The sequence below is a fragment of the Tamandua tetradactyla genome, chromosome 18 (assembly GCF_023851605.1).
Source record: "Tamandua tetradactyla isolate mTamTet1 chromosome 18, mTamTet1.pri, whole genome shotgun sequence".
Lineage (NCBI taxonomy): Eukaryota > Metazoa > Chordata > Mammalia > Pilosa > Myrmecophagidae > Tamandua > Tamandua tetradactyla.
The window spans coordinates 15328094-15338706 of NC_135344.1; the positions used below are offsets into that span (position 1 = coordinate 15328094).

Genomic DNA, 10613 nt, shown 5'->3' on the forward strand with positions numbered 1-10613 from the left:
ATAGAATCTATATACATTGCAAGATTGATCAAGGAGGAAAACATTGCAAAATAACAATATTACAAACAAAAATGATGTCTCACTTTATATTTTTTCACCTTATATTCTAAAGATTTTTAGAATATGGTAAGAGATATTATAAACATGTTTTTTTGCCCAGATACCATTACTGATTATCTCTTCCAAATATTTAAAAAAGAATAATAACTTTATAGTAAATGAAAAAAAATTAGAAAATATGAGAACCAGGGCCTCTGAAAATAAAAGAGAAGAGTGAAGAGGTGGGGAAAACAGCAAAAAGAAAGAGAACGATAGGCCCATCATTTTTGTGAAAGTAGACACAAAAACCCAGAATATTTGAATTTTGAATCTATCAATGATACCACATCAAAACAAACCTGGGTCAATTTCAAAGTCAAGGTGAGTTTAAATTTGAAAATCAATCATTGTCATTGACCACATTAGCAGATAAAGAGAGAAAAAATCTCATAAACATCTTAATAGGGGGAGAAAAATTTTTAAATATTTAAAATGCATCTTATTTTAAAAATAAAAACTCAATATATGAGAACATAAAGAGAAAAATCTGAAATGTGTGTCTAAAAAACATTTAGGCAAACATTATATTTTATGGTGAAATAGTGAATGTTTTACTTGAAAATTGGTGGGTGGATATGCATGTTTTCATACTTCACACTATGCTGGTCTTCCAAATCAGTACAATAAGGCAAGAAAATTAATAACTGTGTATACAATGGAATTGTAGAAGTACAAATCAACTGCATTTTTATGTGAGTAAGTAAAAAATTTAAAAAGTGCTTTTTTTTGAAATTTCAAGAAAAAATTTATTGATGATCTGAAGAACAACTCCTAAAAGACTTATTTTCCAGAAAACTTTAGGTACACAACGCATTGTGTCTATCATGTTAAACATACAGTAGACGGAAGTACAAAAGCCATGAGATGAGCCACCATTCTTCAACAATCTGAGGAAAGATAAAATGTCTAAGGAACAACGTGGATGACTTGCAAGGGATGGGCTCTTTACTTTAAGCGCCGCACACACACACACACACACATACACACACACACAAAAGAAATAAAAAAGAGCACAAATGGATGAGTGTGTTCAGTTATATACACCGAACTGAACCTTTGGCACTAATCAGAACATTCTGTCATATAGCATTAACACATATTATAATAGTACATAGTGTCAAAGGGAGAGTACCATCGGCATTCAAAAGCAGCTTTGTCAATTAGGCCATCAGACCCTCTGCAGCATGTCTCTCTGTTGTCCATCACTGAATACACCGGCAGCAATTTTGAAATGAAAAAAAAAAAAAGAAGAAGAAAAAAGTAGAAAGCATAACCCCTTTTATTTTCTGTTTAAAATTAATCAGAAAACATACATCAATTCTGTTATACGCTAGCATTTTCAAAGCCCATCATTTGTACAAGAGAAGGACTAGGAACAAAAATTTGTTAACAGAAACTCAAACGTGGTGAGTGTCAGCAGTCTCACACAGCTTTCCGATGGGACTCAGGAGGAGCCACTTCATAATCACTGGCACTAAACAAAGTCGCAGAATTTTTTGCCAGATACTTTAGGAAATCATGAAAATAGTTCAGTTATAAAGCAAGGCTCTTCTCATCCAGAGGTGTATAGGCCAGCGTTGCTCCAATTCGTACAAATAAATAATCTCAGCAGGTGTGGCGCTCCATACACCTGGGACATGGGTGCGTCAGGATGTCGTGCAAGGATTTCAGCATACTGGGGTCTCTCAAATTGGCAGAGTAGCTGAGTGCCCAACATTACCCTGAAGTATTCTATCATCCCTGCCACAACTTCGTTAACAGCATATTCCTTATTATTGGTGTTTCCTCGAGATTTCTTATAATTTGCATAATCCTCTAGAATGGAATCCACATTCTTCTTGGCAGGAAGATAAAAGAGCTGTTTTTCTGGTAATTAAGTCCCAGCCATCAACAAGCCACGGTTTTTAGTTCTTCGGGAATCTTTACTTTAACTTCAACTCTGTTCCGGAATGTTTCCTCATTTTCAACCGTGGGGTTTCGTGAGACCGTTTTCTTCCGAGGAGGCTGAGGTGTCTCACTGGTGCTGCCACCATCTCCATTTCCAGGTGTTTCCTGTTTCTTCTTTTTTGTTTTCACTTCAGTATTTTTCTGCTGCAGACCAGATGCCTTCTTTCCTTGGGGCAGCCCCTCTCATCTTCCCTGCTGCGTAGTGCTCCTGATTGGCTTTTTGGAGTTCTGTTTCTGCAGATTGGTATTCACGTATTTGAGTACTCTGCTTTCTAGAACCCATTCATCCCAGTTTTTATTCCCACCACTGCAATGTGTAAAGTATTTCACTTGCTTGTCCTTTATGGCAACCTTTACACACTTTACTTCATAAAGCAGAGGCCCCTGAAAGCACAGCACTCACCCACCCTGCTGGAATTTAGGCTTCGGATCCTACTTCGGTTTCATTTATAAGTGATTCGCCGCCGCCACCTCCTCCTCCCACCACCCCCAACCATCCAAGAAAGCGTTTTTAATTAAACTATTAAATTTTGAAAAATGAAGCCATTTAAGATAGCTTAAATATATTTTAGATGAAGAATACATTTAACAAATGATATAACTCCATACTGAAAGTAAAAAGATAGCATTTTTCTTTAGAACAAATAATTGGTAGTATGTGAAAATTTAAAAGTGTGATACTTTTAATATTGTAAATATATCATCCTCCCTATACTGTACTCAAATTAGTTGCAATTCCAATTTAAAAAGCAGTAGTTCTGTGTGTGTGTGTGTGTGTGTGTGTGTGTGTGTGTGTTAGAGAGAGAGAGAGAGAGAGAGAGAGAGAGAGAGAGAGAATGGGGCAATTGCCAAACTGATTCTAAATTGTATATTAAAATAGCTCCAAGCCATTTCTGAAGAACAAAGTTAACAGGCTTTGATGAGACCAGTGATCACAGATCTTAATTCTTGATATGGGTGATTTTAATGCAAAAATTGACCATTTGAATAGATAAAGAATCTAGAAAGGCTCACCAAACACAAACTCTTGATTTATGTTGAAGAAACATTTCAGAGTACTCACTATACGCTGGATTTTTAAATAAATGTACTGGTTCAATTAACTGTCTATATGGAATAAAAAAGAATATTAATATATTATTTCTCATATAAAAAAAATCATTTCCAGACCTATAATAAACTACATATGAAAGGTAAACTAGTCAAATTTCTAGCACTTAACATAGGAAAATATTTCCTTGCTCTTGGGTCAGCAAACATTTCTTAAACAGGACCAGAAAAAATGGTAAGTTTTTCAGTTGGCTACACTGGAATTAAATATTTCTGCCAAAGTACGCTAACAAAAGAGTACAAGGGAAACCCCCAAAATGGGACAAGGTGTTTTAAACAGAGATGACTGACAAAGGACTATTATCCAGAATACATGATGGTCTCCTATAAATCAAGAAGAAAAAGAAAAAAAATCATAATCCAATTTTTACAAAATGAGTTAAAATTTTAACAGGTTTCTCACACATGGGATATACATGAAGCCAACAGCATATAACAAGGTGCTCGATGCTCTTAATCATCTGGGAAAGGCAAATTGAAACCAAAATGAGGTACTATTTCACATCCACCAGAATGCTATGTTTAAAAATACTGACATTAGCAGTTATTGATGAGAACATGGAGCAACTAAATCTTTTATATGCTACTTGAGTAAATACAAATTGTTTGAAACAGTTTTCAATGCTGAAAGTATCTACTGAAGCTCAACATGTTTTCAATATTACCCAGCAGCTATACTTTTAGATTTATGCTCCATAAAATATGTATATACATACGCATACTATACATATGTAAAGAATGTTTATGAAACCACAATTCCTAATAACCAAACCAAAAAGAAAGTCCTTATATTTTCAAAATTACTATGGAAAAGCATGGAATTAAATATAGAAAAGCAGCAGGGATGGATCTCACAAACAAACAAAAATAAACAAATGAAACCTTATACACAACCATATGTTTCTATTTGTTTTAACATAAAAATTAATTTATGGGGTGGGCCATGGTGGCTTAGCAGGCAGAGTTCTTGCCTCCCATGTAGGAGACCTAGGTTCGATTCCTGATACCTGCCCATGCAAAAACAAAACAAAACAACTGATCTATGTCGGTAGAAGCAGGGTAGCTATTGTTTTTTGGGGGGTGAAATTTTGTTTAGTAGGGACATAGAGGGTGTTTTGGGGTCTATTATATATTTTATTTCTTGACCTGGTTGGGATTACTTATGTGTATTCACTTAAAAAAAAGTGGTATACAAATATTATGTTTCTTGAAAGAAATTCAAAATTTCTATTTATGATATAAGTAAGATTGAAAAGCAAATATATATTTCATGTAATTTGTAGTATTTAAGAAAACAAGAATTATCTACAATAGGAAGAGTTCATAATGGCTCCACTTTCTAGAAGTTATCATCAATAGTTTATTTTAGGTCAAAAGGGTATTTCAGTTTTCAGCCTGTAGCATACTTTTCAAACTCTGAGCCAACATGATAAAAATGAACTGTGCAAGATTATATCCTAGTATCTTTAGAATGAAACATTTATGGTTAATAACTATTGGGAATGTCACAGATAGTTAAAAATTTTGAGAATCATTTTCTGGAACTCTTGGCATAGAGCAGTTCCACTTTGATATTATAAAAGCTTTGGCATCTCTGTCCGAATTAGTATCTAATGAATGATCCTACCTTCACAAATAGAGGAATAATCTTCCAAAATCAGCAAAATCATCACATGGGATAATCCTCTCCGATGGGGGAAAATTACTGGGAGCTTTTGCAGAAGACTTAGAAGAAGCAACTTAATTTAGTAATTGTTCCCTGTTGGTCAAAACAGACCATCCAACAAACATAAATGGATACAAAACATAAAAGTGGAATGCACGCATACTGGTATCAGAACACTTGACAGATCCAACGTAGCAGTTAGTCTACGTTGTGGTAGACATGGAGATGTGTCGTGAAGTGCTTCTTACCCCACTTCTCAGCAGGCAGCATCCAGCAGTCACCTCCTTCAGAAACTGTCTCAGCTGCAGAAGACCTCCTTGCCAAAGCCATGCACTTCCATGAGACCTTCATTCCATGGCTTATTTCAGAACAAAGTAAAGCAACAGCCACTTGGAGCCAAGGAGGGAAAATTATGACATCTCATCCATATGTGTTCCTGAGCTCCCTATAGGTTTGACCCACCAAGTTTGATTAATTTATGGGACCCAAATCACTGTTTACCTTTTCCTGTACCACAACTTTGTCTCCTTCCCATTCTTTCCACAGATGTTAATCCTAAATATATAACCTGTATATCAAACTCCATCTTAGCCTTTGATTCTGGAAAACTCAACTTGTGACATATCAATGAAATAACACTATCATGTGAATGTGCCCACCTATCTACCTATCATCAGTGTTTCTACCCATATATTTGTACTGACTTAATCCTAGTACCTAAAATAGCACATTAATCTATGAGGGTGAATATTCATTTATATATCATATCTTGGGTAAGAGCAGCAGTAACGAATAAGAATCATTTGAGTTATTACCCTGGACCTAGTTTAAATAAGACACATAAAAGGGTTTTTCCCCTATGAATCATTTATGCATATTCATGTAGCAGTGAATATAATCTGTATTAAATGTACCAAATAAATCACTGGTTTGTTGCAGTTTTTTGTGATGGTACCCAGGATAATAGTCAAGAGCCTCCAAATATTAAAATATATTATGTGTAGTTCTGATAAGAATAAGCCAAAATAAGAAATATTTAAATGCTTTCCCTCCAAAGTGGTCTGGGTACAGAAGATAAACAAGAGAAATTTCCTATATTTAATTTTCAGAGACAGTTGAACATTAATAAAATGGGACTTTTTTTTTTTTTAGGTACCATGGAGGAAAATTTTGTTGCAATTTGCTATGAAATAAAAATTAAAAAAAAGAATGCTAAGTGATCTTGATATTCATCTGAAAAAGCCATTTTTACTACTAAGGGAAAGCAGAAGAGACGTCAGTTAGCTAATATCCAGGAGTGACGTTAGAGTTTAAATCTTACAAGCCAAAAGAAATCATGGGTAGAGGTATCCTAAGGATAAGGGTGCTTAATTAAAAATAAAGCTACTACTTGCAGTGTGAGTTAAGAGTATTACGATATTAAAAGGTAAAACATGTGAGATGAATACTAGGAATAAAAAATGAAAATTAAATGTAACAGACTCTCATTGGGACATTACAGTTTTGTCTCCTTATGAGTGAAAAGAAAAGTTCATTATGTACCAGCCCCTTCCCACTTCCCTAACTATATTTTGAAAAGTTTTAATGAGGAAACGAAAAGGAAATGGAAATCTACCTGAGGCCTTTTGCATATATATCACAAAACAATAAAAAATTGAAAAAAATAGAATTTGGAATTAAGAATTTATCTTCATAGAAAAAAGAGAATTTTAACTTTTTAGATGCCATGAGGTGTTCTCAAAAGGTTAAAAGGACTAAAAAAGGAAAGAAGATAAAACAGTTGCAGAAATTTGACTGTGAAAAACTATTTTGCAGAGAAATAATAAATGCAGATTTCTGTAAGAACTAAACAAAGATAATTTGACCACATAATTCAGGTTAATTATTTAATGGCTTTTATTTTTAATGAAATTAATAAAAAGTATACCTCTTTGCTAAAAAGATAGAATAGGCAAACTTAATTTTTGGTAAAGGTGGTAAAATTTTTCTGAACAAATTAAAGCATATTTATTAAAGAAAATAAGAAAAAATATAAGCAAAATTGGGGAAAATAGCTGTCTCTACACTATATTTTTAGCATTTTGATCAACATCAGTAATATTTAAGTATCTTACAATGAAAACTGATTCTGTAAGAAAGCAGATGAAATTAAACAAACCTTTTTTTAGTCAAAGCTGAGGAAATGCTTAACCTTTCCTTAGAGTGTCACAAAACATGGTAAAATATTAAATCTCTGAGTAGTGGTTTGTATGAAATGTATTCAACCATCTATAACTTAATGGTTAGCAAATAGAGCACACCAAAACATCCAAATCCCCAAAAGGAAAGCAGTAGCAAATTTTAGGAGACCCTGAGGCATAGATGACCAGTTTCTTTTTTTCATTTTTTTAGCATAAAGCAATGCTTTATATACTATTTTGCAATGTGACTATAAAAATTGAGATTAGATTGATCATTTTCTCAGTAAATGTATTCAATATATTTCATATTTCTATCTACAATATTTTTTACATTTTGATAAAATTAAAATTTGACATATTTTAATGCTGAAAATTACATCTGGATACCCATTTCTTAGCTTATCAATTCAGGAATTTGCTAATAAAAGCACTACAGGTTTATCATCTTTGTAAATATACTTTTGGTAGTAGCCAATCTATTCTATGCATATTCTTAAAACTCAGACACAGCCTCGATTAACCACACTCCTGTTTGTTGCCCATTCCCACTTTTGCTCCATGTAAAGCTATTTTGCCCATTACTGTTCCCTATTGCCCCACGGAACAAGCCTTCCCTTCACTACTCCCACTTCCTCTAGAGGTAGGCATTCTAGCATGTTTAATATGCCTCCTTTTGCTTGTATTTTTTTGTAGCATTTTGAAGATGATGCACATATTATTTTTTTTACTTGGATAAACTATGTTATTTATTTTGTTTTTTCTTAAGCACGGTGTGGATATGCACTAAGGGAAATGACTTACATTGCTTCTCCTGTGCTGTCTTCTGCACCGTGTGCATTTCACTATTCATTCTCCCCACGACAGGCAACTCTGATTGAATCTAACTCCCTGCTCCCAAACCCAGAAGCATATAGTATTTGTCCCAGTGGAATCCTATGTGAACATTTCTTTTGGCTGTATATTTAGGAGCAAAACATTGTAATTGTTTCTCAGAAAAATTTCAAAGATTTCCAATAACTAGGACCAAATGTGTGCATATTTAAGGCTTTGATACACATTATTAAATGATATTGCTGCAAATGCAAACCAATTGATACTCTTCTAGTGATATTTGAACTCCCCACACCCCTTCCTGCTGATCAGTTAAAAACTGACCTAAAAGGGAGATATGTTCATGCTTTAATTTGAAGTCCATTAATTATGTGTGATGTTGAATAATTTTGCATGATTATCGGCCATTTGTATTTCTTGTTTGGTGAATTTCCTGTCTATGCTCTTTGCCTTTTTTTGTTTTCAATCTGTTGGGAGTTTATTCTTTTACTTACTTATTTGTATTAACTATGTATTTGCTAAGGATATTAGCTATTTGTCTTGCATGTTGTGAATGTATTCCAAGTTTGTGTTGTGAATGTATCCCAAGTGATTTGACTTTGCATTTTGTACATAGATATGCATGTGTTTTAATTTTCTTACATAATCAAATTAGTGATTTGTTCCTTGGGACTTAAGCCTTTGATGTTTTCCATATAAATCTTTTTTTTCTAAATCATGGTATTACAGTAGATTGAATTATGTGCTCCAATTTAGACAAATTGGCATTGTTGTGGGTATGAATACATTGTAAATAGGATTTCGTAAAAATGTTATTTTTAGTTAAGGTGTGGCCCAACTGCATGAAGGGAAGTCTTAATTCAGATTACCAGAGCCCTTTATAAACAGAAGAAATTCACGCACAGCAGGAGAAAGCTACCGAGAGGATCCTGAGGCAGATAGTCAAAGTAAGAAGCCAGTAGAAGCAGGAAATCAACAGAAGCCAAAGCCAAGGAAGAGAACACTGCCCTGTGATGTGAGGCAGGGATACCAGCCAAAGAACCCTAGCAGTCGCCAGCAGCCTGCATCAGTGTGTCACTTCCTTAGGGAAGAAAGTGTTAATCTTGCTAATGCCTCAGTTTTGAACTTCTAGCCTCAAAACTATGAGTCAATAAATTTACATTGTTAGAGTCAAACCATTGTGTGGTATTTGCCACAGAAGCTCAGGAAACCTGAGAAGGGGATATATATGTATTTACACGTCTTTTAAATTTTTAAATCATAAATTTAACTACAATTTATTTTGGTATAACATGTGACATAGGTATCTACCACACTTTTTTTCTAAGGGTCATTTTTTTCTATTTTTTGTCTATGAAAAGATTAATCTTTCTGCCCTTATGTTTAACTGTACATCTTCGTTGGTCCCTCCTTTCTTATCACAATCTTTAAACTTAATTGAACTAATGGATAAAAATATGGCATGCTTTTATTTCTTTAAATGAGACCTATGGCTTCTTTTTAGAATAGGGGAGGTCTTTTGATAAGGCAGCTAATATAGATCTGGTCAAAGAAAATGGTGATTTGCCCTAATATTGTCATGGAAGTGACACAAATTAAAAATACACTAAGTATATTTCTGAGTTACAGTTAACACATTGCAAATTATTTGGATGTGGAAAAACAGAAATCAAAGTTGTGTCCAAAATTTTGCCTGTAGCCTCTGGACCACATGGAATTTGCATGTCTTCTGGTACAGAAATCCAGGAGGGAGAAATATTGAGATGGTTGGGAAAGAATTTAAATTTAAAAAGGCCATTAGAATGGAGGCCAGAAGCTGCACTCACTTCTAAAGGAGATTTGAAAGTTGGAGTGAATACAGAGAAACCTCTCAGCATTCTTAGCAAAATTCACTGTGAAGGTTATTAAATTTTTTTGTAGCATCTTTGGCAGAGATACTGGTTGGCTCATATCTGCCCCTGGCTTTTTGAGTGTCCAGTGGTATTAACCATCATAGTAAGCAGATGAGAAAACTCTGAAAAAAAAATTGTGAAGAGCCTGGGCCATTTTCTTGTCTGTGTATTACCCAAGCTTAATTTCCTAGTCCTTTCTAGAAATTGTCAGCCAACAAAAAGCCTGTGACAAGACCCTTTCTGTTTAAGCTAGATGAAGCAGGTTCTGTAACTAAATCCTGGCAAATACACAAAAATAATCACATCCATTCAATGCTGACAATTGGCAAAAAATACTTGCCCATATGTGGCAAAGGTGATTGTCTTTGTTTTAGCCTAGTGTGAATTCATCTGCTCTTTCCAATTTATTTGCTCTTGCATATATCAAACTGTTTTTATCCCATCTTTGTGTGCACTGGAATGACCACTCTTATGAATTTCCCTTGGAATTGCCCACATTCGCCTTAAATATCAAATCTATTACCCATGTACTTAAAGGAGATGTTTTCCTGACTTGCTCTGTTGGATGCTTGCCATTGAAAATTTTTTTTCCTGTATTGGACTCTTGCAGAATATATTTTTGTCAATCTTTTTTATTTTTTTAACATTTTTAAAATTGTAAAATATAACATATATACAAAAAAGCAATACAATTCAAAGTGCATTTTAAAAGTAGTTATAGAGAAGATGTCAAAATTTGGTATAGGTTACATATCCACAAGTTCAAGTTTTTCCTTCTAGTTGCTCCAAGACACTGGAGAATAAAACGAAATATCAATATAATGATTCAGTAGTCTATTGCTTGTTGACTGCTAACTTCTCTCTTACAATTCTTCCTTCTCCTTCATG

At 34.0% G+C, this 10613-nt stretch overlaps 1 pseudogene; it reads right to left on the minus strand.

Annotated features, from left to right (window-relative positions):
* Window positions 1-1521: 1521 nt before the first annotated feature.
* Window positions 1522-2329, minus strand: LOC143662526 (mortality factor 4-like protein 1 pseudogene; annotated as a pseudogene).
* Between the last annotated feature and the right edge of the window lie 8284 nt (window positions 2330-10613).